Source organism: Spermophilus citellus, assembly GCF_964194105.1.
Source record: "Spermophilus citellus genome assembly, chromosome: 2".
NCBI classification, from domain to species: Eukaryota; Metazoa; Chordata; class Mammalia; order Rodentia; family Sciuridae; genus Spermophilus; species Spermophilus citellus.
Window position 1 is genome coordinate 195,892,936 of NC_138183.1, and position 27,870 is coordinate 195,920,805.

Below are 27,870 nucleotides of genomic sequence, written 5' to 3' on the forward strand. Positions count from 1 at the left end.
TTTTATGAAAGGGCATTATAAACTATAAAATGATGTACAGTTGGGATAGTGTAGTTTTCTCAATCTTTGCTTTTGTGGGCCTGAGAAACAGTCAGAATCTGAGTGTTTATTAGGGAGCATGTCTCTAAGGGTAGTTGCATCTCTGAATCTTATGTCCTGGAGCTTGAACCCAGGGGCACTTAATCACTGAGTCATGTCCCCAGTCCTTTTTTATTTTTATTTTGAGATAGGGACTTGCTAAGTTGTTGAGGCTGGCTTTAAAATTAGGATCTTCCTGCCTAAGTCTCCTGAGCTACTGGGATTGCAGATATGAGCCATCATGCCTGGTTTATAGAGTCTTTTTGAACTCCGTTTTGATATCACACCCTTTGGTTTACACGACTTCATTGCTTTGACATGGGCCCATCTTTTCTACTCCTCTGATTCTTGGGCTTTCCTGAGGCCTGGTCCTAAGTTAGCTTTATCCTAGGCTCTAGTCCTGTCTCCCAGCTCCTTGATGGGTACCTTTGATTTTGCAGCTTATTGTACAGCCACTGCTCTTGGATCCTTTGCTACTCCAGCATGGCTTCTGAGAGTTAGATTTATAGATGGCATTGAATTGGGATTCACACATTGACAGATGAAAAAATATTCTTTTTAGGCTATTGGTATTAGGTGCTAGGACTTCACATCCTGGTATATCATAACTGGAATGGGTTTTAGGGACTTCTCATTTTAAATATGAGAAGAACAACTTGCCCAAGATTTTGCTAAGCCAAGGCTAGAATCTCATTTTCTCTGTTTTTCATTTGTTATTCCCACCCTGTTGTGGAGTCTCTAACCTAATGTAGTCATCTGGTATTGTTAGGGGTCTGCAACCTGTAAAGAGGAGAACAAGAAAATAGTTCACAGTATTGTATTATGTTTACAGAAATTGGACTGGACAGAAATAGGAGTATTCAAAGTCAGTGTCAAGTGCTGCTTTCAGGGAACCACCTAGCTAGAGAGCATTTATATTCCAATAATATCTGTTGCATATTGTTTTAGTCAGCTTTTTCTCTGCTGCTACTAAAAGTCCAAACAGCACAATTATAAAGGAGGAGAGGTTTATTTGAGGGCTCATGGTTTCAGATGTCTTAGTCTATAGAAGGCTGGCTCCATTCTTTGGGACTCCAGGTGAGGCAGAACAGCAGAACATCATGGTGAAGAGTATGGCCAAGGGAAGCAGCTCAGTAGTGATCAGAAAGCAGAGAGAGAGAGAGAGAGAGAGAGAGAGAGAGAGAGAGGGGTCTCTACTCGCCAGATACAAATTTATACCCCAAAGCCATGTCCCCAAGGAACCATTTCCTCCAGCCACACCTCACTTGCCCCCAGTTACCATTTAATCCTATCAGGGATTAATTCACTGATTAGGTTAAGAATTTCTCCTCCAAACCTTCTTGCATTGTCTCACATGTGAGCCTTTGGGGGAGACACATTATATTCAAACCATTACACATATGGTGACTAACATCTGAATGCTGTACTGCTCTCTAGTAGTATCAGTTTAGTGGAATAAGACATCTATTGGGATGTGCAAAGTGGGTTCCTGAAGGAGGTGGGTCAGAACTTTATGCAACATGTCTCATTGTTTGGCTTAGCTGATTGCATTATGGATTTGAGGACTCCATAGGAAGGTAAATGTATCTAAAGCCTTGTGAGGTTACTTGTGGCCATCTGGAAAGTGCCAAAGGGAAGCATTCTGGGCACTAAGAATTTGACAAAGCCTTGCCTGTGTTGGCACAAGTTGCTAGGCAGGAGAGATTTGAGTAGGGATAGCTGTGGCCCTGTCATGTTTATCAGCGTTGGGCAGATTTATTTTGTGTGAGAAGCCATGCAGGGAAAAAATCTGAAGTGAGCCAAGGGCACTATAAATTTGTTTTCTGATGGAGAGCTTGGAATTGAGAAAGTGCAGGTTCTAAAATCTCTGTATGGGTGTTGGTTGCTTTCCCAATTTGGTTCTAGCCTAGACAACTTCACTCACTTCATCTCTGTTGCACACTCTGCATTCTTGGCACAGCCAGTTTTTTTTTTTTTTCCCTTTGTCCTTGTCTGCAGAGAGCACCATTACTTACGCTGCTTTCCTTTTGCCTTTTTATGCCATTTACTTTCCTCCTAGAATATTCTCCCCCATCCTTTTTAATTCTTATTAATCTTTCAGTTCTCTATGTTCTCTATGAAGTCTTTCCTGTCACTTATGCTAGTCTTGAGATACCTCTCATCTCCAATCAAACTCTGGCACTTACTATCTGCAATACTCTGCATGTACTTCACACCTTGCTTATGTCTCTTAATAGTGAGAGGCAGCTGGATGTAGTATCAAGAGCACTGGGTGCTGCTTGAGTCCTTGTTGACAGTATCATTTAAACTATAGTTTCATGCCAGGTGCAGTGGTGCATGCCTGTAATCCCAGCTGCTCGGGAGGCTGAGGCAGGAGGATTGCAAGTTTAAGGCCAGCCTCAGCAACTTGGCGAGATCCTCAGCAACTTAGTGAGACCCTGTCTCAAAATAAAAAATAAAAAGGGCTGGGGATGTGGCTCAGTGGTTGAATAGCTCTGGGTTCAATCCCTGTACTAAAACCAAGAAACAAACAAAAAAAACCCATTATAGCTTCCTCACTTGAAAAAGGAAGTTAAAAGAGAGTTATTGTGCTGGGTGAAGTGGTGCAAACCTGTCATCCCAGTGACTCAGGAGGCTGAAGCAGGAGGACTGCAAGTTCAAAGCCAGCTTCAGCAACTTAATGAGACCCTATCTAAAAAAAAAAAAAAAAAAAAAAAAAAAGGATAGGGATGTGGCTTGGAGGTTAAGCCCCCCCCCCCAGGTTTAATCCCTTGTACCAAAAAAAACCCAAGCAAACAAACAAAACAAAACAGAAAAAAAGTTGTTGTATAGATATTAAAGCCTTTTTTCTTTGCAAAATTTTCTTTTCTCTTGAGGATAAAAGCCATGTCTGGTTTGGCAACAATAGTATCTATCCTCAATATCTGTCACAGTGCTGATCAGACAACTTATGTCCAGTAGGTATCTATTGAATAAATCAATGCATTACACTGAATGGACTTTAGGTTGAATAGATAGGAGGGAGAATACCAAATAAATTGACATCAGTTCCTGTAAAAAGCTTAAAATGTGCCCTGGCATTGGGTAGATTTATGTGGTGGGTTTTTTGTTTGTTTTTTGGTTCTGGAGATTAAACCCAGGGGTACTTTACCAGTGAGCTACATCCCCAGTTCTTTTTATTCTTTATTTTGAGACAGGGTCTCACTAAGTTGCTTAGGGTCTTGCTAAGTTGCTGAGACTGGCCTTGAACTTGTGATCATCACCTGCCTCAGCCTCATAAATCACTGGGATTACAGGCATATGTCACCATGCCCTATTGTGGTAGGTTTTCTGAGAAGTCTTGTGGGCATGATTTTCCTGCCTAACCTGCTAACTCATCTTTACTTAGTGATCATTTACTGAAGCTGTGCTCAGTGACAGTTATCAATAGCATTGCAGAATCATTTAGCCATCTGGCAGTTTTTGTTTGCCAAAGGAATGGCTATCCTTAGCAAGTGGTTGCAGTAGGAACAGAGTAGGGCTACTGTCAAAGAGAATATAAGATCTGTGGGTAAGGCTTCCTTGGGTTCTGCTACTTATCTTTGTTTCCACAGCTCATATGGGTTTACCTCAGGTCAAACTTGCAGCCAAATGAACAGAATGAACTTTAACTGCTTTTCGTAGCTTGGCTGTGGGATGAAGGAGGGAACCATTTTTTATGATTCCCGCTATTGGGCTTGTTGTGTACCAGGGAGGTAGGATAGTCCTGTGATGATTGTTGGCTTTTTAAATGTTATCTCTCATGCTGAGAACTCCTTGGACCTCTGAGAACTTAAGCCTGAACAGACAGCCCATCAATTTTCATTGAAAGTATTAGGGAGGTGCCTCTTGGGAGACATGATGGAGGAGGAAAAACAATAAGAGAGTCAACTGTGTTGTCAGCATGGCCCATCTAGGGCAAACCTGTCCCTTTCCTCTGTTATTTATACTTACAGAGCTCATGGCTGCCTTGGGTTGAGCCCTGGCCTAGGTAATGACCAGAAATCTCACTAGCAGGCAGGTAGGCAGGCTTCCAATTATCATGTGCCTCAAATTTTCAAAGTGGATTCAGTAGCTCTGCTTCTATTTGGCTTCTCTCGGTTATCTCAGGCCACTTAGGAAGCTCTCAGAACTCTCAACACTAAGTGTATGTTAAAACAAATGTGTTGATGTTTGCCAAGTTCCCACAGCCAGCTTCCAAAATATAGTGTCCAGGGGAAAAGAATGCCCTTCAGGTACAACATAGATACACAGGTTAGAAAATTGTGTCTTTGTGTTTGTGTGTACGTTAGTCATCAAATTTATGGATGTCTAGTTTCAAGAAACTTTCACTGACAAGGGCAAAGATCATTCAAACTTGTACTTCATCATATCTCTGAAGAGATAAATATGTAATTTAGACAACTCAAATAACTTCAATGATAAGAATAATGATGGTGGCTACTATTTATTGAGCTCCTGGGTAGGTGCTTTAAAACTGCACAACAACTTTTACATGTGGATATTGTTCTTCAGTAAACTGTGACTCTTGAGAAGTTAAGGTAATTCTTCCAAGATGTTTGAGCCAGGATTTGAACTGAGCTTTATCTGATCCTAAGATCAAAAATTAGACAACATTGGGCCAGGGTTGTGGCTCAGTGGTAGAGTGCTTGCCTAGCATGCGTGAGGCACTGGGTTGGATCCCTGGCACCGCATAAAAATAAACAAATAAAATAAAGGTATTGTGTCCATCTACAACTAAAAAAAAAATAAAAAAATTAGACAACACTCTCCAGCCAATTTCTTTTTGGTTTAATAACTTATGGGGAGGGAGAGAAATGGCTATGTGATTTTAGGTACAGGTATGCATTTTGGTTAGAAAGTATATAACTGTTGGTGGCATTAGTTTATTGTATCACCTAAGGGGCCTGGAAGAAACTAGGATTTGGAGTTGGAGGGTTGGAGAGAGGGAAAGAAAGTCTATATTTCAGTATTCTGAATGGGTAGTATCATATTGGTAAAATGTCTAGCTACAGAGTGGTGTATATTCAGTTTTTACCTTCTAAAAATAGAACTCAGATTGAGCTGTTCTGGATATAAACCTTGAGATAGGGACTGTATCTATGTAGTGTTCTTTACCTCTTCAGTCAGCATCTTACATGTCTGTTACATGTTTTATGACAATCCCAGCCTAGTAGAAGGGCTCAGTATGAGAGTTAAGATGTATATCTATACTTTATATCATAATGAGAATGCTTTTTAAATAGAGCATCTATTCTGTATCAGCATTGGGCTAGGTACTTTCACATACCTGATATTATTTAATCCTCACAGTAGTCTCCTATTTTATAGCTTATTGTTCAAGGCATTCTGTCTGGGCTCAGTGCCCTAAGATTGATACTGTTAGTCCTGTAGGAAGAAGAGATCACCTTTGCCTAGAGAGATCAGAGAAGTTTTGTGGAGGAAGAAGCAGCTTAGTGAGTCTTAAGTACTTTAGGCAGAAATATAAGGAAGGTTGAGGGATAAGCATTTTATTCAGAGGAAATGTCATGAGTAAAGGTATAGAGTGGGAAAAACAGGAGAATCTTTGGGAGATGTTAGTCCAGATTGGCTGGAGACTGTTGTCTATAAGTGCAGAAGCAAGATCATGGAGGGCCTCAAAATATCAGGATAAAGAGTTTAGAGTTTATTCTGTAGGCAGGTTTTGAGTAGGAGAGTGACATGACCTGAGTTTTGCTTTAGGAAAATTAATTTCACGGAATATGTTTAACATATAAACAGAAGTGAGATTGGAAACAGGGATCCTAGATGGGTGACTTTGCCTTTGTTCATAAGTAGTGGAGATCAGAGTCTGCACTGTGGAGGCAGAATCAATAGAACTTTACATGTAGTGAGGTAAGGAAAGAAGAGTCAAAGGTGTAGTAATGTTTTAAGTGTGGTAATGAGGAGACTGGTGGTGCCATTAACAGAAAATATATGTATATCAGAAGGAGGGTCAGTGCTAAGTTCTTTCTTGTTTTTTTTAAATTTTTTTTTTAAAGAGAGAGTGAGAGAGGAGAGAGAGAGAGAGAGAGAGAGAGAGAGAATTTTTAATATTTATTTTTTAGTTCTCGGCGGACACAACATCTTTGTTGGTATGTGGTGCTGAGGATCGAACCCGGGCCGCACGCATGCCAGGCGAGCGTGCTACCGCTTGAGCCACATCCCCAGCCCCAGTGCTAAGTTCTTTCTATCCTCGTTTCAGTTGCTCTATTTTATAGGGCCATACAGTAACTCAATGGTGGAATATAAGTCTGAGAATTCAGGTCTTTCTTCTATTTTTGGCTATTAAATTTCCTAACAAAGCTGAGCCTTCTCCAGGAACTTCAGAGAAAGTCCTAAAAATAGACAAACCTGAGTTCAACTCCAGGCTTTGCCATTTTCTGTTTGTGAGATCTCAACAGGTTGCTTTTCCTTTTTAAACCTGTTTCCACATTTGCAAAAAAGGGAACGTTAAACTCTGCCTCATAGAGGCAGTGAAAATACAGGTACTTTGTAAAACTCTTTTTAGTGCTGTGCCAGCATGTGGGTATTATTTCAAGAATATGGCTTGGGTTGGAGCCAATATATGTAATGAATATTTGGTCAAATAAGAGTGGATTTAAACTCAGTTTTTCATGCAAGGTTTTCTTTCAACTTGTAGGCTGTCTTAAGCTACCCACTTAACTGCAGTTGGAAATTTCTGACTTAGTAACATGCCCAGGTTTTCCGTAGTTAAACATCTCCAATTTTCTAGAGGGATATGGACTTGCTGGCCAAACATTGAGTGACTTTACCCTACGAACTACTTTTGGCTTGAGAGAAGATGATTACTATCCCTTTTCCCCTGGGTCTTTGACCAGCCTTTATGTGAGTTCAAGGTGTAAGGGCAGATTGATAGCTGAATTTAGGCTATGCTTGGGTTGGGTATGGGGGGACCTCCTTGTACATTAGAGTAAGCCCTGACTTGGGACAAAGGAACCAGGGTAGAACTGCTGTGTGCTTTGAGTCTTCCTGTGGTTATCTCTTTGATTTAGTATACATATTCCTGAGTTGTTTTGAGAGAAGGAATAGGCTGCTCAAATAAGTGTATTGTCAGGGACCAGGGCTCTGGTTGGATCACCTGTCTGTCATGGGAACAGGCCTGAAATGGCTGTCTTGTCTGATGTTTAGTTAACATATCCTCTAAGTGAGTGAAGGAGAAATACAAAAAGATTTTCCAGTAAATAAAATAGCTACATACTGTTTTGTAGCTTCCTAAAGCATTTTCTTTCCCTTTATTTCCCTTGGAACTTCCCTGCCCCTTCCTAACCTGGTTTTCTTGTCTTCACAGCTTTCTTTATAGATTATCTCATTTAATAAAAAAAGATCACTAGACTAGGAGTTAGGTAAGCACAATTTAGTTTGGGTTCTGATACACTTTACCTTCCTAAGCCTCAATTTCCCCATGCTAAATGTTGTGGGGATTGCAGAACCTATCTTACAAAGCTGATATGTACTGATCTTATGAAATGATTTGATAAGCACTTTAGTCTTATAAAAATATAATTCATTATTATTAATTTTTCTCTGAATTATCAGATGATTTTTTTGCAGTTCTTCTGTTCATTTGTCTTTTTATTACCCTAGAGCTTCTAGATTTTCTCTTTTATAACCTTGCTTTTTTTTTTTTTTTTTTTTTTTTTTTTTTTTGTGGTGCTAGGGATTGAAGCCAGGACCTTGTGCATGTGAGGCAAGCACTCTACCAACTGAGTTATATCCCCAGCCCCATAACCTTGCTTTTAAACTCTTAATTGACACTAAGAAAACTATGGCTACACTGGAATTACAACTGGCTTATTTGTTTGTATGTGGTGCTGAGGATTGAACCCAGGCCGCATGCATGCCAGGCGAGCGCGCTACCGCTTGAGCCACATCCGCAGCCCACAACTGGCTCATTTGTGAGAGAGAAGGCTTGAGCCCTTGGGAAAATTATAAAGTTCATTGACTTTGGAGTAAAATGTTTTCTTATTAACTTGAATAATTTAAAAAATCTCTTTGTGCCCTATTTTTCACATATGCTATCTAGTTTACCATTATGTTCTATTCATTTTAGTCTTGAAGTCACTTCCATTTCTAAGAATTCTTTTTAAAAATTCAAGTATTATTGTATTGAGGTTACCCCTGAACTGAGAATCAAAACTTGCCTTTGCTAGCTTTTCAGTATGAATTAGATTAGAGTGTAGTCACTGGGAACTTGGGTGACAGTACAACTTTGAGTTGGGGGTGGATCCTGGCAAAAGGGAAGTTCTGCTAGCCCAGTTTTCCTGTTCAATAAGGCTGTCAGTGATTCAGGGCATACCTGATACCTTTTTGTGTAGCCCATAGCTAGCTGTTATTCCTGAGCAGAACATGTGCCTGTACTGTCGGCCAGAAGTCCCAACTTGGTGAGCCTGATTCCCCAAAGAATTCAGTGATGAAAATTAGGGCACTTGAACAGATCTAATTGGCTAAACTCTGTGAAGGGCAGAGACTTTCCCTGGGGGCTCCTTTTAATCTTCCTTGGTTATAGACTTTTAAGGTCGGACTAATTAAAATGTGTTGGCAATTGGACTGAATACTTGTACTAGGTCCTGCTCCAGCCTAGTGCCAGAAGTTGGTACAGGGCTATCTTTCTTGTGAAGTTGAGGAGTGGGTTTCCATTTCCTCATCTACTAAATGCACAATTATATTTGTTTAGAATGGGTTGTCATACATTTTATGATAGGGAGAAATGTTGACTGAGACCTGGATGTGGCCTGAATTTTCTATTCTCCAGACTCTTCAGGTGCCCTTTTCAGTTGATTCCCTGTTCCATTTGCCCCAAATGGCCTTGCTCTATTAGCTAGCAAGTCATTTTTATTGCCCTTGGGTATCCTTCCCTGGTGTGTATTCTTGTTCTAACCAGAAAAAGGGATGAGTAAAGGGTACAAGTCCCATCATGTGCCAGGTCAGGGCTAGTGTTTTACACAGCTATCTTTTTTTGTGTGTGCTGGGAATAGAGCCCAGGGGACATTCGACCCCTGAGCTACATCCTCAGCCCTCTTAATTTTTTATTTGAGACCGGGTCTTACTAAATTGCTCAGGCTGGTCTCAAACTTGCAATCCTGCTTCAAGCTTCTGAGTAGCTGGGATCAGTCATGCACCATTGCTGCCCAGCTACACAGCTGTCTTTAGATGTATGTATTCTTTTTTTTAAAGTTGCTGATGGATCTGTATTTTATTTATTTATATGTGATGCTAAGAATCCAACCCAGTGCCTCACACATGCTAGGCAAGCACTTTGCCACTGTGAGCTACAACCCCAGTCCTTGATGTATTCTTTATAATACTGATTTTACAAATGAGGAAATAGATTCAGAGATGGAAAATAACTTGTTTGATGGTCATTGAGGCTTATAAGCAACTGACTTAGAATTCAAATCTGTCTTTTCCAAGCTTCTGAGTACTTCCCTAAGGTACCACAAATGACTTTATATCTTTTTATCCTACTAAGCCTAGTTAAGTTCCCACCTCCAGAAGGCTAATTCTTTTGCTTTTCTCATCTGACTACTCCTACTTCTATGAGGTTTGGTATTCAGGGTGTATTTGTTAAAGAACTGAATGAAGTGTTGGAATTTCAGCTCTCATGACAGACTGATAAATGAAAGGGTTTAGGCAGAGTCTTGGCTGGCTCCCTGAGTAAAGCCAGATCTGTGTCTTTGTGATTTGCCCAGAGTGAACTGTTTTAAACTGGAGGCAATGGATCTTCTAGCATGGCACCTTTTGGTTTCCTAGGAGTAGGTATTACTTCCTTTAGGTTATTTTTCTTGATTTCTGGCTTGCTTTCTTATAGCCTCCTTGCAACCAATAGAGCTAGGCTTAATGCTATCTGGAGTGTATTGGTGTGAAAAAGCCCTCATTTGTGGTTGCTGGAATATATCTGTTGCTTTCTTGCTTTTTTTTTTTTTCCTCAAAGAGCATATTGAATTTTTAACCCAGCATTTGGGGCTTATACTTTCTGTCACCTCTGCCTATTGGTATGTGCTACTTCACAGGATAAAAAGGCTTTCTTGGAGAAAGCAAGCACATGTAAAGGCATTTTTATAAGTTGAATTACCCTTCTCAATGACTTGAAAATAACTATAAAAGTATTTTCAGACATTTTTCCACACATACAACATATATGCTTATTTTTTATTTCTTAACATGAAACATTTGTTCCTCTGGGAATAAATGTCAAATTGGAACATAATGAAATATATAGTTCAAATACTTTTAATGGGAAGAGTGATAAAATATTGAGAATAATGTAAATTATACATTAGGATGGTTTTTATTTTATTTTATATACTGGGAAATATGAAATAGTTTAGTCAAACAGAATGAAACAATACTTCTTTTCATTTCTCTGCTTTGAAGAATAGATTATGTTTTGATGAGAAGGGAGAATATGTTCTGAGGCTTGGGAGAACTGTGTTCTCAGTTCCTCTACTCAGTTGTCTTTGGTCTGGTAACTAACCTTATGAGTGTCCGTTTTCCTGTCTGCTAAATGGGAATACTGCCTACCTTGTTTAATTTTATGAGGGTTAAATAACCCTCATGTATGTGAAAGTGTTTTGTAAACTCTGAATTTCTGCTATTTTCATACTTACTAGGTGTCTGGAATGAATTTGCTAGCACTATAAGGAGGCTTTTGGTTTAGGATGTAGGTTGACATAGCAGGGAGGAATGATGCAGAATTAATGGATACACAGTTGAATGTGTTTAGGCAGCAGCTGAGAGGAATTACCGTGAGGTATTCACAGGAAAGAAATGCACTCATTCCTCCAATACATATTTATTGAGTCCTGTCTAGTGGAGAAGAAAGAAATAACTAGCATCTACCTACTAAATATGCAGCATACTAAAACATGAAAGCAGCTTGGTTTAGAATGAAAACTCAATAAAGACAGGGGTTGTTGTCTGTTTCATATGTTGCTGTATATTCACCCAGGAGTAGTGCCTGTTATGTAGTAGGCTGTCAATAATATTTGTTGAAAGAAAACTTTAGTTTTGGAATCAGAAAGAACTGAGTTCATATTTGGGTCCTGCACTTTATTGACCACTCAGTTTCTTCATTTATATAAAGGGATGAGGATTAGCTACAATACAAGGTTATTGGTAGGCTTTACAAAAAATGAACAAAATTTAAAAACCTTTGTATAGGGCCTAGCATATAGAAAGTGTTTCATAGTTCCTTTTATTTTCCCTTTCTGAAAGTGCAGTGGAAGCACAGAGGAAGAAACAGAATTGCTTGGTGGAGGCTGCACAATGGTCAGAGGTTTGATCTGACAATGTCTTCCTAATGTGGAAGGTTTAAACTATTGACATTATTTCCTTATAGGAGGAATTCTCTCAGATTAAAAAAGGGTCTTAGAATTGATATATTTTGTTTCTCTGCATTTTCTGTAATCTTGGTGGGAGTGCTGGCTCTTGTCTTTCCATGCAAGGTCACATTTAAGTTGCAAGTTTGTGCAGAGGTTGTTCCAGAAGAAGCAGTTTCCACTGGAGTCTGGACTTGGCTGATTTGGTTTTGCCCTTCATAGCAAGTCATCACTCTTCCCCTACCCTCAAAACTTTCAATAATTGTTAGTTATGGCTTTGAAAACATGTACTCAGCTTGACTCCTGTTCCGGATCAGTTGTAAATTCTCTTTGGAGGTGGAATAGAGTGTGTTCACTTGGGTTAATCATGTATTTAAGAGTTGACCTTTCCTAGTGAAAACCTAATTTCCTCTCATGCCTGAGTAACTTTAGCAAGCCAAGGGCCCTGTTCGTAGGCATTCCTGGAAGTTGGGTCAGGTTTGCCTGCCCTTGTCCAGTGTGCACAAAGACCAGTGAGATTTATCTACCCCTCACTCACCAAGGGTGTCCAGACCTCTTCCTTCTATTCTATGGTATTTAAGCACTAGGAAGACCACTTTCCTTTCTCTGGTCAGCATTTTAATCTTCGGAGTATTCTTTTCTCATTTAATTTCTAGGAGAATGAGTGAGCATGGAGGAATTGTTTGGTGAAAAGGCTTCTTGCTTATTAACTAAATACACTTGGCAAGAAGTGTGTAAAGAACACATTCTGATGGCCAGGTACTATGGAGCATGCCTGTAATTCCAGCAACTCAGGACATTGAGGCAGGAGGATCACAAGTTCAAGGCCAGCCTCAGCAATTTAGTGAGCCCTTCAGCAACTTAGCAAGACCGTATTTCAAAATAGAATATAAAAAAAGGGCTAGGGATGTAGCTCAGTGGTAGACACCACTGGGTTCAAACCCCAATAGCAACCAACCAACAAACAAATGAACAAAAACATGTTCCCTGATGAGAGTGGTCAAGCATTGGGTAAATTAGACTTGGTTTGGGGTTTAAATGGGCTTGCTTCTCTCTAGGAATGGAATCAGTAAATGTATTATCTATATCCTCTATATTGCTCTTTTTTGGGAGCTGAACATTGCCCCAGAAGAGGTCTCAAATGTGGGGTGGGAGAGAAGGAGAAGGAAGATTGTTAATGAAATAAGAGACAAAAGGAGACAGAAGGAACTTTGGTGAGCTGTTACTCTATGCTAGGTGCTTTACATGAATTATTTTCTTTAATCTTCATGATAACCTTGTGAGTAGCTATCATTAGTTTTGTAGGTGATGAAACTGAAGCTCAGAGAGGTTAAGCAACTTTCCCAAAGTCACAAAATTAGCAAATAATAATAATAATTATCATTTATTGGGAAGGCACATATCAAGCTTTTAATTTTTTAAAAATTTTATATATATGTATACACACACATATGTATATATATATTTGTAGATGGACACAATACCTTTATTTTATTTATTTATTTTTATGTGGTGCTGAGGATTGAACCTAGCACCTTGTACATGCTAGGCAAGCTCTCTACTACTGAGCCACAACCCCAGCCCCAAGCTTTTATTTTTAATCTTCCAAAAGATTATTATTATTCTTTGCATTAGAATTAGCTTTTGCTTGCATAAGGTCACTCATCTTGCAGATTAAGTATAGGGATTTGATTAAAAAGCTTGTTTTCTAGATGCCCATATCACTCTGCAAATGGAAATGCTGGGATTCAATACAGAGTCATGAACATATCTTACTTTTCTTTGTGTCTCCATAACTTCTGACAGTGCCTACTACTTTGTTAGTGCCCAATAAATGTTTGCTGTGAAATCTAGTCCTGCTGTTCTTGATAGCTCATGTCATCTGTAGTAGCTCCTTATTGTCAACTGCATCCTGCTCCAGCTTCTCAGCTGCCTATCTTCCCTGCACAGTTTGCATTATCCTACTTATCCTTTGTGACTTTCTTGACTCCCCAACACACAGTATCTATCCTGCATTGTTAATCTCCTGCTTCTTCACCCCTTTTCCCTGGCTACATACTTTTGCTCTTGCTGTTGCTCTCTACTACCTCCAGTCCTGTCTGTTCTTTTCTTTGTAGTTTCTCTAACCCCAGATACTTCCCTGTCCAGACTGTAATTTTCTTAGTCTGTACCATGTAATTTGGCACCTTGTGAAATCAAGGCAACTGCTGTATCACTGAGCTGCATCCCCAGTTCCTTAGCATAATTATCTACTGTTTTACTTTCTTTCAGTTGGTTACATGGATATTAGTCTTCTCCCCAGCCAGCTGATGGTAGTCATATCATAATGACCCCTCAGATGGGTTTGTGCTTGGTACTTTATAAAGCACCCTCTATTCAAGACCTGTCTTTTGTTCACCACACCCACAGCAACTCCGTGAGGTATGACAGAAGGGGATTGTTAACCTTCCTATCATAGCAGGGAAAACAAGTGTAAAGAAGGCAGGTGACTTCCCAGGGTTACGTATCTAATTAGGGACAGAACTGAGACTAAATCTCAAGTCTGCTGATTTATGGTTTAGTGTTTTTACTGCAGTCTCATCCACGTTTCTGTTTTTCTCTGCCTTTCCCCTTCCTGCCTTTCCCCCTCCTGCCTTCAGAGGCCATTCAAGGCAAAACATCTACTTTGTAGGTTTTCAGGAGCCTTGGTTAGTGATCTAGGGAATGGCAGAGTAGTCCTGATAGCAGTTAGGTACCTCTTAATGACTTCAGTGTTCTATATTACCATTGTCTGTGTCATGCTACTAGGATTAATGTTGAACTAAGACACTTTGGATTATTTTGAATGGTCAGAGAACTCTCTCCTGGAGATCCAGAAAATAGGGCAGAATGTGTGGCTGCTAGATAGTTTCATGTTGTGTCAATGGCACAAATTTGGAAGCAGTCAGACCAGGTTTGAAATCTGGCTTTTCTGTTGTTTAATTAGCCTCATGATCCTGGGTAAATCATTAATCTCTCTTAGTCTTAGAGCTATTATGAATTTAAGGGCCATACAATGGACCTTAAAAAAGTTGTTGGCTTTTTATTATCAATATAATATTACTTTAAATATAGGATTCTTAAGTGGCATGAGGGGCTTAGTCGTGCCTCTGACCTTTGCAGGTTTCTCCTTGCATTTTGATTTCTGAGCATCAGTGACCAGATACTGTCTTGGAACCTGTTGACTAATAGGGGCTGAATTTTAATGCTGTATCCACAGTTTGTAGTCTCCAGGTTTCCAGTGCCTTCTGAGGGCAATGAAATCAGCTTATGGACAGCAGGGGCGTGGTTTCAGTGTCAGTCTTGGAGAGTGAAATTCCTGTTTCTCTGAAGGACTTTGATTTTAGGATTGTTGCTTCTAAAAGTTACTTCTGGAATTGTTACTTCTGGAAAGTCAAGAACCTAGTTAATGAGAAATTTTAGTTATTTTAGAAACTGGATATGGCTCCAAAATGGTTTTTAATTAATTAATTAGTTCATTTATTTAAAAATTATTTAGTTGTAAATGGAAAAAATACCTTTATTTGTTTTTATTTTTATATGGTGCCAGGGATCAAACCCAGGGCATCACGCATGCTAGGCAAACACTCTACCACTGAGCCACAACCCTGACCCCTTCTGTATACTTCCTGTATACTTCTCTATATTTCCTCATACATCCAGCAACTCCTCACACCTCCCCAAAAGAAAAATAATCAGATTCACACCACTGTGTGATGGTGGAGTCTTTGGCATCTAGTTTTCTGCTACTACCACTCAAAACTGCTGCTTCAAGAGAAGGCAGTCAGCTCCTTTTCCATACTCCCCAACCATGACTTGGTTTGTGCTGTAAGGACCACTTGGATCCTATTTTAAAGGGAGCTTCCTTTCTCATTTGGGGATTTTAGACTGTTCAACATATAAAAAATGACTATAAAATTTAACCAAAGAGGAATATAACTCATTGCTAAAATGGCAAGTTTGGATGACTGCAGGGTGAGAGGGTAGACTTCCTGGGGAGGTAGGGAAGGGACAGCTAGATGAGGAAATATTAATGACTTTTGAGTTTTTCCTTTTAGAATATGGTACCATTGCCATTGTTTTTTTTTTTTTTTTGAGTTGAAAGTTGCAGGAAATATTATGAACCATTTTAAAGTACACAATTTTGTGGCATTTAGAATACTCATAATGGTGTGCGACCATCACTTCTATTTCAAAACTATTTTCATAATTCCAAAGAAAACCCATACCCATTAAATAGTTGTTCTCGTTCTCCCCTTTTCCTTTCTCTTGGCAGCCATAATTCAGCATTCTATCTTTATGGATTCACCTATTCTGGATATTTTATATAGATGGAAACATACAATATATGACTATGTCCTTTCTTTTGCTTAACATTTTTTTCCTCCTCCTCATCCCCCTCCTTCTGCTTTTTTGTGTATGGTACTGGGAACGGAACCCCAGCCTTGTGAAAACTAGGCAACTGCTCTACCACTGAGCTGCATCCCCAATTCCTTAGCATAATGTTTTGGAGGTTCATCTGGGTTATAGCATATATTAGTAATTAATTCCTTAAAAACATTTTTTTTTTTTGTACTGGGAATTGACTCAAGGGCTCTTTACCACTAAGCTACATACCCAGCTCTTTTTATTATTTTTTTATTTTGAGACAGTGTATCATTAAGTTTCCAAGACTGGCCTTGAACTTGTGATTCTCCTGCTTCAGCCTCCTAAGTGACTGAGATTATAGATGTGCACTACCACATTTCTTTTTATGACTAGAAAATATTTCATGTGTGTGTGTGTGAGTGTGTACACACACATCACAATTTGTCATCTGTCAATTGGTGGATATTTTGGTTGTTTCCACATTTTGGCTGTTGTAAATGTGCTACTAAGAATATGTTCGTAGCCATGTGTGGTGGTGCATGCCTATAATTCCAGCTACTTGAGAGGCTGAGGTAGGAGGATCTCAACTTCAAGGTCAGCCTCAGAATCTTAGTGAGACCATGTCTCAAAATAAAAAGGGCTGGGATGTAGCTCAGGAGTAGAGTTCCCCTGGGTTTAATCCTCAATATTGCAAAAACTAAAATTAAAACTAAAACTAAAACAAAAATATGTATGTTTTTATGTGTATCTGATTGTGTGTATGTTTTAGTTCTTTGGGGTATATTTCTAGGAGTGGAATATCTGGGTCATCTGGTAATGAATGCTATGTGTAAATTTTGAGGAATTGCCAAACTATTTTCTAGGTTATGTTTCTAGAGTGAAAATAATATTTGATTCGTTTCTGTCCTTAGCGTCTAGTATATGACCTTTCATGTAGTTGATGTCAAAATAAATGCTAAATGAAACTCAAATATAGACTAGAATTTTGAGCATAGCTGAAGGCTTACTTGGCATTAATGGTTTGGTGGGGATCAGTTGGGTGCTGCACTAGATTCATCCACATATTTAATATTTGAGGCCCTATTATATACCAGGAACTCTGCTAACTAAATGGTATGCAATATAATAGTCCCTACTGTCTTGTTTTCAAGTAGGGAAGATAGACAATAAACAAATAGATGTAATATAGCATGATGTTAGGTAAATTCCATGAAACAAATAAAATAGAGCAAAGGTTTAGAGAGTAATGGGGGTGATATTTTAGGTAGAGTGGTGAGGGAAGGCCTCTCAGTTTTTGGGCCTTACAGTCAATTCACAGGAGTCTGGACCAGGAATGAGAAGACCTGGGTATTCTGTTGCTGTACCTCTGTAACTTAGTAAAGTTACTTAAAATTTTAAGGTTGGAGATATTTTGCCTATAAAATGGTTTGCAGGAATCCCTGCCTTGGTATTGTGGGGGGTGTTGTAAAAGCTCATTGAGTTAATTCACATTGAAAATGCTTTTTTAAAAAAAAATGATTTTTTTTTAGTTACACATGACAGTAGAATATATTTTGACATACTATACATATATGGAGTATAACTTCCCATGCTTGTGGTTTTATATGATGTGGAGTTGCACTCATTTATCACGTATACATATATGAACATAGGGAAGTTATGTCTGATTCTTTCTACTGTCTGAGAATGTTTTGTAAACTGGTACCAGCATGCTTTGTTTTCCCTTTCCCAAGTTGAAAGGATGGGTGAACAATGTGGGAACCAGCCAGACTTTTTTCAGCACCTTGAAGGCAAAAGGAGCTGACTTCTACTAGAAATTTTCATGTTAACTTGTCTGGGATACTGATTGATGCAGCATTAATTCAGGGGCTGAGAATGAAACTCATGCCTCAATTGGGGCTCCATGTAAATTAGCAAAAGGGAATAGCTTTGGGAACTTGGGTCCCTCTTGTGTTTAGTGCCCAGGAGGAAAAGTGTGGAGACCACTTTTCACTCTTTCTTCCAGTTCAGCCTAAGTTTTTGCTGTCTGAACCTAAATGGATTAATTAATCAGCATTCCTCTAGAAATAGCTTGAGCCAGGTTGCTTTGAGTTCTGCTCTTTGTGTGGCACTTTGGGCCATAAAAGAGACTAAATGTGGTCTCTACTCTTGTCTTTGGGTACTTACAAAACATGTAATTTCTTACCTAAATGAGAGATTAGTATGCCCTGGAGTCATTGAGGAAGATGTTCTGAAGGAGCTGTGCTTGAGTGGGCCCTGAGTGCAGAATGGATTTAGCTTGGTAATTCTTTTTCATGCTTTTTGTTCTTTTCAGTACGAGGGATTGAACCCAGGAGTAATCTACCACTAAACTACATCCCCATCCTATTATTATTATTATTATTATTATTATTATTATTATTACTATTATTATTTATTTTGAGACTGGGTCATACTAAGTTACCCAGGCTGGTCTATATCTTGTAATCCTCCTGTGTAGCTGGAATTCCTGGTGTGCTAACTTGTCTGGATGTGCCACCATGACTGGCTTTTTCATTTCTCTTTAATGAAGTCTTTTATTTTTCCCCTCTATGTCCACTTTTGACCATTACAGTTTTGAAGTCTTTTCTCTCTTTTTCTGGACCTCATTTTTGGCATTATCTCTATATACAATCATCTGTGTGTAATATAGAGATTAAACAGGTGTAAATTTTGGAGTTAGAATTTCTGAGTTTAAATCTTGGCTCTACTGGCTAGCTGTGGCCGTAGGGAAGTTATTTAACTTATAAAACTTTAATATTTTCATCTGTAAAATAGAAATAATAATAGGGTTAGAGCTGGGCATGGTGGCGCATGCCTGTAATCCCAGCAGCTTGGGAGGCTGAGGCAGGAGGATGGCGAGTTATGGCGAGTTCAAAGCCAGCCTCAGCAAAAGTTAGGTGCTAAGCAACTCAATGAGACCCTGTCTCTACATAAAATACAGAAAAGGGCTGGGGATATGGCTCAGTGGCCAAGTATCTCTGAGTTCAATCCCTGATACCCCCCTTCAAAAAAAAAAAATGCACAAAAGAGTTTAAATGTGGGCCAGGATTGTGGCTCAGTGGCAGAGCGCTTGCCTAGCATGCATGATGCACTGGGTTTGATCCCTGATACCACATAAAAATAAACAAATAAAATAAAGATATTGTGTTCATCTACAACTAAAAATATATTTTTAAAAAAGTTCAAATGTTTTATAGGTAATTTAGCTTCAAACATAAAAATAGATCATACCATGTGATTTACCTATTTTCCTTCTAGGTGTATACCCATGATAATTGAAAACATGTTCACATAAAATCTTGTACAGAAATGTTCATAATAGCATTCTTCATAATACATAAATAGTAGACACAACCTAAATGTTCATCACCTGATGAGTAAATAAAATGTGGCATATTCATGTAGTAGAATATTAATTAGCCATAAAATGGAATGAAGTTCTGATAAATACTATAACATGGCTGAACCTCACAACATGCTAATTGAAAAGGTCATATCATATGATTCCATTTATATGAAATAACCTGAATACACAAATCTATAGAGACAAAAAGTAGATTAGTGCTTGTCAGGGTCTGGGGTAAGGGAGGTAATGGGAGGTGACCACTGTTAATGTATGGGGTATCTTTTGGAATGTTAAAAATGTCCCTAAATTAGTTTGAGGTGATGATTGTACAACCTTATGAATATACTAAAGACCAATGTACAGTCTAAAAAGATGAAATATATGAATTATATATCAATTTGTGTTGCTGGGTACTTTATAAGTGAAAAGATTTTTTTTTTTTTTTTTGGTTTATGATGTGGGTGGCTGGAAAGTCTAAACAGCATGGTACAAAGTCCTGGTGAGATCTCCCTTGGCTGCATCACATTATGATAAGAGAAAGAAGAAAAGGTTGTATGCAGAGGAGACCAAGTTCATGGACTGTCCTTACTTTATAACAGCCACTCTTGGGAGAATTAATTCACTCCTGTGAGATCCAGCCACTCCCTGAGACCAGGATTTAACATTCATGAGGGTAAAGCCACATGACCTTAATTAATTACACTAGAATTTTTTGTTTGTTTTGATACTGGGAATTTAACTGTAGGCCTTGCTAGGCAAGTGGTTTAACATTGAGCTACATCCCTATCCCTTTTTATTTTATCATGAGATAGGGTCTCATTAAGTTGCTAAACTGGTTTTGAATTTGTGATTCTTCTGCCTCAGCCACCTGAGTAGTTGGCATTATAGGTTTGTGTCACCATGCCCAACTAGACTCCATCTCTTAAAAAGATTCCACTCTCTCAACACTGCCATACTGGAGACCAAATTTATAGTACATGAACTTTTAGGGTCAAACTATATGTAAACCACAGTAGTGAATTATAACTCAACTTAAACATAAATAATTTAGATTTGCTGAGATCTATAGAAAATTAAACTTATTTTCTTTTCTGAGTATAAGTCTGTTCCCAGGACTTTAGCCTACAAAGTTGAGGACTTGTGGACCATATTCCAGTTTCAGATGTGAGCCTGAACATGATCTTAGTTTTGGGCCCATGGTGTGTGGGTTGATGAAAGATGTAACATTGCTCTGCTTTCATGCAAGAGAATTTTTTTTTCTCCTTTTGGCTAAGAATTGGCATGGATGTGTCACTACCCTAGTTTGGGAGATATAGGATGTGAAGACTGGGTTGTTGTTTCAGTTCTGTGTACATCTTGAATATCATAAAATTGTAGGCCAAAAATAGGTGCCAAAGCATTTATGGAGAATTCCCTGGGAACCAGCAGAGGACCTAGAGAGAGAGAGAACTCAAGCCTGAGGGAACAATTAGCTGAGAGTTACAAGTGACACACACTTTTTTTTTTTTTTTTTTTTTTTTGAGGTGGGTTCTGCTCTGTTGCCTAGGTTGGCCTTTTGCTCCTGTGACTCAAGTGATCTCTCAATTGGCTTCTTGGGTAGTTGGGACAATAGGCATGTAACACAGTGCCCTGCTGACAGACCATTTTTTTTTCATCTTTTCATAGATGAGCAATTAAAAGTTTGAGGGGAATTTATTTTTCTTTTCTCCCTGTCAGTAGGTGCCAGTGGACTTCCTTATGGCTGGTATTATGTTTTGTGCTATAAGAAGAGAAATTGGATCATATACTTAAGGAGTTCCCAAATACCCAGGAGGTGAAATACACATAGAATGATAGGAATCCAAGGACTAGTTCACATAGGATTGTGCACAGTCAGGGGAGGAGAGATGGCAATGAGCTAAGTAATAGGAGAGGAAGCCTGGGAAACCCAGCTTCAGCTCAGGTCTCTAGGGAGAAAAGGAAGGATACTTTGTGTGAGTGTGTATGTGTGTGTGTGTGTGTGTGTGTGTGTGTGTGTGTGTGTTACTGGGGATTGAACCTAGTGGCACACTCTACCACTGTGTTACATCCCCAGCCTTTAAAAAAAAATTTTTTTTAAAAATTGCCCAGGCTAGACTTGCAATCCTGTTTGTAGCTGGGATTATAGGCATGTACCATCTTACTGGTTCAGGATATGTTTTTGACCTTAAGTTTCCTGTCCTATTTCTTTCTTTCTTTCTTTTTTTTTTTAAAAAATATTTATGTTTTAGTTGTAGTTGCACACAACTACATTTTTGTTTTATTTTGTTTATTTATTTTCATGTGGTGCTGAGGATCGAACCTAGGGCCTGAGCCACAACCCCAGCCCCTCCTGTCCTATTTCTATATCTGCTCACTTTTGCTCTACAACAAACAGACCTTTGAACATCTCTTCCGAGCCTACCCCTGCACTACACAAAACTGGAAATGTGAGCATTATGAAACCTGGATCCTGCCTCTAAAAATACTTAATATGTTGGGGGAGATAGATCTGTAAACAACTGATTCTAATGACATGGATCAAGGTGTGTAATAAATAGACAAGAGATGAACTTGGTATGTGAGACTACAGGCTGGCTGATTTTAACATGGGATAGGAAAGCCTACCCTTGATAAAGGGCCTGGATGGAGGAATTGGTTAAGATTGTTGCCAGAAGAAGCAAAGGTGCAGAATGCTTCTTTTGGAGTATGACCTGAAACACCTTCAAATTTGATGTTCTGTGTTTTGGAATCTTTCCCTCCTCGTCACCCCTCTGAGCAGTTCTGGGCTGACTGCAGAAGGCCCTTCCCTTCTGCACTTGTTCCTCCTTTGCTGTTTTGGAAAGATGAAGCCTGAGCAGTGCCACAGCTATGCCAGTTGCTATGGGGCCAGAAACAGGTGAGACTTCTACACTGCTTTAGTTGAGGAGTGGAGGATTTGTCCTCTTTAGCTAGATTAAGGTTTGCCTTTGCTGTGAAACTGGATAAGTAGTCTACATTGCTTGTTTTTCTTTGGGTTATTTTCAGCAAGGTGGAATGACTGAGATGCTTTTGTGGGGTTCAAACTTTTTGCTTGATCCTATTAACCAGGATATGTGCTCAGCTATTTCCCAGATCAGCTTTTCCAAACAAGCAATATTAAAAGCAAGGAACACTTCCCTTCTCTGTCAATGACCAGAATAGGAAATGTAAGAATGGGTATTTAATTTACTTTTACAACCCAGGTATTAAATAGAGATAATGTATAGTTTGGACATTGCCATATAGTCTTTAAAGCTGTATTGGGGACTCATCTGAATCCTTCTTGTTCTTTCTTGTCATCTCAATAGCCAGCTCTACTGTGAGGATACGAGAGCTCTGTAAATGAGTAGGCCTTTTTCTGATTAGAGACTTGATCAATTCTGTGCATGAATGACTCTAGGGGTAGTAAAGCAGAGGGAGTGGCCTTGCTGTACTAGGAATTGACCCATCATTGACCCTTCAGTGGTCCATGTCCAGTGTTCTCAGGAGTTCCCTATTTTTAGTTAGTGCTTACTGTGTGCCAGGCAGTTATGAATACCCATGCTAGGTGCTGGGGGTCTATCAGAGATACCTAAGACAAGAGTATTATTTTACCACTAAAGGTCAATTCATTAAAAAAAAAAATGTGGTTTAATCAATATTGGTACAAGGAGAAAAGTTTTTTACAGCGGGTGTGAGAAAGAAGCTTGCCTACTATGTGTCATATACTATGCTAAGTCCTCAAATAGATCTACCAGGAAGTCACAGGATATTCTGAGCTGCTTCTAAACAGACAGTTAATAATAATGATTTTTATGATTAAAAATCAAATGTATATGGGGTACTTATGTGCCAGGTATAGTTATGTTTTTAATTTTCACAATAGCCAATGCTATAGATGTTGTTATTCTCATTTTATAAATGAAGAATCTAAAGTCAAGTATCTAGTAGTTGGTGGAAGTAAGACTCAAATCTAGTTAGAATTATTATTATTTTTTTCCCTCTTTTGTGGTACAGGGAATGGAACCTAAGGCTTCACTCAAGCTAGGCAAGCTCTCTACCACTGATTTACATCCTCAGCCTTAATAAGAAATTTCATGTCTAATTCTAAATCTATGTTTTCAAGCACTGCAATATGCTGCCTCTCCAGTAGCCTTGATACATACTTTTATTTTTGGTAGACCAGGCTGCCTCCTTGGGAGGAGTAAAATGTGGTTATTTGCCGCCACTTCTTTAGCACTTGAAAATGTTTTTTTTTTTTTTTTTTTTAAAATGCTTGTTTAGTGTTAGGCATTACCTAGGTACTATAGGTACTAATTAATTAATATTTTTATTTCTTCAATTAAAAGGTTACATATTCATTCTTCCCTTTTCTCTCTCTCTCTCTCTCTCTCTCTTTTTTTTTTTTTTTTTTTTGTGGTACTGGTAATTGAACCCAGGGATGCTTTACCACTGAACTGTTTCCCAAGTCCTTTTTATTTTTTTATTTTGAGACAGGGTCTCTCTAAATTGCCTACACTGGCCTTGAACTCCTCATGCCTCAGCCTCCTGAGTTGCTAGAATTATAGGTGTGCACCACCACGCCCAATTACCTATTCATTCTTCAAGATATCTTTAAATTTTCTTCTCTATGAAGATTTGAGGGGCTGGGGATGTGGCTCAAGCCGTAGTGCGCTCGCCTGGCATGCGTTTGGCCCGGGTTCGATCCTCAGCACCACATACAAACAAAGATGTTGTGTCTGCCAAAAACTAAAAAATAAATATTAAACACTCTCTCTCTCTCTCTCTCTCTTTCTCCCCCTTTAAAAAAAAAAAAGATTTGACTTTTCATTCCTATTTAAGTTGTTCATTTTCTCTTTTGTGCCATTATTGTAATTAGTATAGCCCCTCACTATCACCATTTTACTGTAATGGTATCCTTCTATCAGATTTTGAATTGCTAGAGGGCAGGGGCTGATTAATCTTAATTAAAAAAAATTTTAATTGTTGATGGACCTTTGTTTTATTCATTTATTTATATGCAGTGCTGTGAATGGAACTAGTGCCTCACCCATGCTAGGCAGATGTTCTACCACTGAGCCACCAACCCCTGCCCTTAATTTTTTTTTTTACATGCCAGCAATACATATTTTTTTTAATATTTATTTTTTAGTTTTCGGTGGACACAACATCTTTATTTTATTTTTATGTGGTGCTGAAGATCGAACTCAGCGCCCCGCGCATGCCAGGCGAGCGTGTTACTGCTTGAGCCACATTCCCAGCCCCAGAAATACATATTTATTACTCATTATTCATGAGTAATCAGAAGACTTATAAAATCTGTTATTATTAGTATAACCACACATATGAAGCATCACAGCAACATGGAGTATAAAGAATATTATATTATATTTAAAATATAAATATACACATAAACTGCAAATTAGTATAACTACTCTGGAAAGCACTATGAAGATTCTTCACAAAATGGAATACCAGATGACCGAGCTAATCCATTTGTTGGTATTTATCCAGAAGTACTAAAATCGACATACCACAGTGATAAAGCCACTTTAATGTTTATAGCAGCACAATTCACAATAGCCATATTATGGAATCAACCTAGGTGCCTGTCAGTAGATGAATAGATCAAGAAAAGTGTTATATATACACTGGAGTTTAATTCAGCCATAAAGAAGAATGAAATAATAGCATTTTTCAGTAAATGGTTGGAAGTGGAGAACATCATGCTAAGTAAAATAAGCCAGATTCAGCAATCAAGGTTTGAATGTTTTCTTGCATGTGTGGAAACTAGAGCAAAATAAAGGAAAAAAAGGTGGTGGTGGAGATTCGATATCATAAATATATGTATCAGTGGAGTAGAAGGAGAATGAGAGGGAGGAAGGAAGGATGTGAAGAGGATCAAATATGGAATGAATTTAGCAAAATCATGTTATATGCACATATAAATGTAACAAAGAGAATTTACCTTATGTATATGTAGAAAACATCAATCAAAAATAAATAAATAGGGGCTGGGGATGTGGCTCAAACGGTAGCGCGCTCGCCTGGCATGCGTGCGGCTGGGGTTCGATCCTCAGCACCACATACAAAAACAAAAGATGTTATGTCCGCCGAGAACTAAAAAATAAATATTAGGGAAAATAAATAAATAAATAAATTAGTGAAAGGAAGAGCAGTAGAGTAGAGGAAGGAGAATAGGGGAGGGAGGAGGTAAGAGATAGGGGATAGGGATTGAAATAAAATTCCTTGACTGTATGATTTTTGTCAAAATGAACCCAACTGGCATGGGGTTGTAGCTCAGTGGTAGAGCACTTGCCTAGCATGTGTGAGACACTGTGTTCAATCCTCAGTACCACGTAAAAATAAGTTAATAAAATAAAGGTGTTGTGTTCATCTACAACTAAAAAAAATGAACCCAACTACTGTGTACAACTATAATGCTATAATAAATAAATTGTATTAAAGGCTAAAAAATAAAAGTATTTCAGGAAAAAAAATACACATACACCTATTCTCTCGAGTGGTTACCATACACTGCTAGGAAAGCAGGAGGCATCAAACTTGTAGATGGATATACTTAAGTTGCAAAATACTTAAGTTGCAAAAATAAAGTTTCTTTCTTCAAGTATTAGATCTGAGCTAAACCAAAGCAAATAATGAATATCAATAATTTTTGTATGGTTTCACACACTTTATTTTTTTAAAAAAAATTTAAATTTTTTGGGTACTGGGGATTGAACCCAGTGCTTTATCACTGAGCTTCATCCCAGCCCTTTTTATTTTTCATTTTGAGACAGAGTCTCTCGCTAAGTTGCTTAGGACCTTGCTAAATTGCTGGGAGTGGCTTTGTATTTGCAACCCCCTGCCTTAGCCTCCTGAGCCACTGGGATTACAGACATGCTCCACCATTTTCAAACAATCAACATACAAGAGTCAACAACTGCAAAAACAAAACATAAAAAAATTCAAAAAACAAACAAACCAACATAGCAACCCCCCTCAAAACACTCTGAAAATATGGAAGTTGTAATAATGAACAATATATTTCATCCAAAATATGTTTATAGCACATCTGTTTCATTTCTGATTTTCAAATATTTAAGAATTATAGTTTACTTTATTCAAACTGCAAGTTAAGACAGAACAAATGAAATGATAAACAAAAATTCTTACTGCAAACAGCCTCATTGCCTATAGTTTTTTTAGACAGTTTCACTAGTACAAGACCATCATTTGCCTGAGAGATCATTAAGAGCTGCAATTAAAGAGTACCTTACAGATGATTTTCTTTTTTCTTTAAAAAGTGTCACATATTATACTTTTCATTTAAAAAAATCCATAATACCTAAATTAATAGAAGACTGTTTGTCTCCATCTCTTGCCAGGGAGGAAAGGCTGGAGTGATTCTTTGGTTCCAATTCAAAATGGTGTTCATTGGCTAATGCCCAATGTCTCTAATTTAAAGCAGTTGAGATGAGCATTTCATGGATGTTGTGCTCCTATAACTGAGCTGTCAGTAATAGGTGTTAAGTGAATGCTGGAGAGGTTGAAGGCATCCATAATTACACATGTCATTTTGTACTTAGTCATCTGTTTGTTACCAGACCGGTGAAAGGTTCCCTTAATTGTCAGTTCCATCATTCTCTGCCAGCTGCTGACATACAGTGACCACATCTTTGACATATGTGGAAAACCTCTGCTGCTAGTAGAGCATGTTTACTGACTGATTGCCGAATTGCACTTCAACAAACATGACTGTCATAGTACTTTCTTCAAGTTTTTCAACTTCCCCCATGTGGAACAGGGATTCTCAAAACAGCAGCTCTTAAATGGTTTTCCAGGTCTGCATTTTTTCCTAACAAAATTAGGAGAAAATGCAGACCATTCAAATTTAGGGGACTTGGTGTGTCTTGCTCCTTATAAGGTGGATTTATTCCATCAAATACATAATCTAAGCTATTACAGATGTGAAATGCTCTGTCACTGCTTCCTTAGCTAATATCCCAAAAGCATCCACATTAAGTTGAGAAGCAATATTTGGCTGATTCTCTACAATATCTGGCCTCTCTGTTGTGCGATATACTATAACATGAAGCCGAGAATCATGCATGTGTGATGAACTGCATTAGAAACCAATAGATTAACCTGTTCAAATATTGGTCTTGCCTTTCTAAAACCACAACCCAAAACATGCCAGTTAATCTACTGAAATTCTTTGTATACAGCTCTGCCAAGAAGTCCAGTGGCACCAGTAATCAGAACCCACCTACTGCGGATTTTTACTTTCTCCTCCACTAGCTTCCTGGAACAAAATGAATGGAAAGCTCTTTCTCCCATCCCACTGTGCTCACTGTCATGCTACTGCTGCAGCAGTTGCCACATCCCCAGGACTGATTAATCTTTATCTCATCAGAAAAAACAAGTATTGAGTTATCTCATACATACAATGAAAGTAATCAAATGCTTGATGAATATTTACCAATGTGTATGCTCATGTATGTAATAACCACCCAGGTCAAGATACAGATATAGCTGGGCATAGTGGTGCTCACCTGTAATCCCAGTGATTTGGGAGGCAGAGGCAGGGGGATTGCAAGTTCAAAGCCTGCCTCAGCAACTTAGTGAGGCTGTCTATCTTAAAGAATAAGAAAAGGTTTGGGG

General features: G+C 38.5%; 1 protein-coding gene and 1 pseudogene across 10 annotated transcripts in view; one reads left to right on the forward strand and one right to left on the reverse strand.

Moving 5' to 3' along the window:
- The window catches only part of STIM1 (stromal interaction molecule 1), a 225,818-nt gene that overhangs the window by 7,963 nt on the left and 189,985 nt on the right, over positions 1-27,870 (forward strand). The gene's annotated exons all lie outside the window — the stretch shown is intronic.
- On the reverse strand, positions 26,560-27,566 carry LOC308634598 (methionine adenosyltransferase 2 subunit beta-like; annotated as a pseudogene). The gene has a single exon. The product of its transcript is annotated as a methionine adenosyltransferase 2 subunit beta-like (transcript).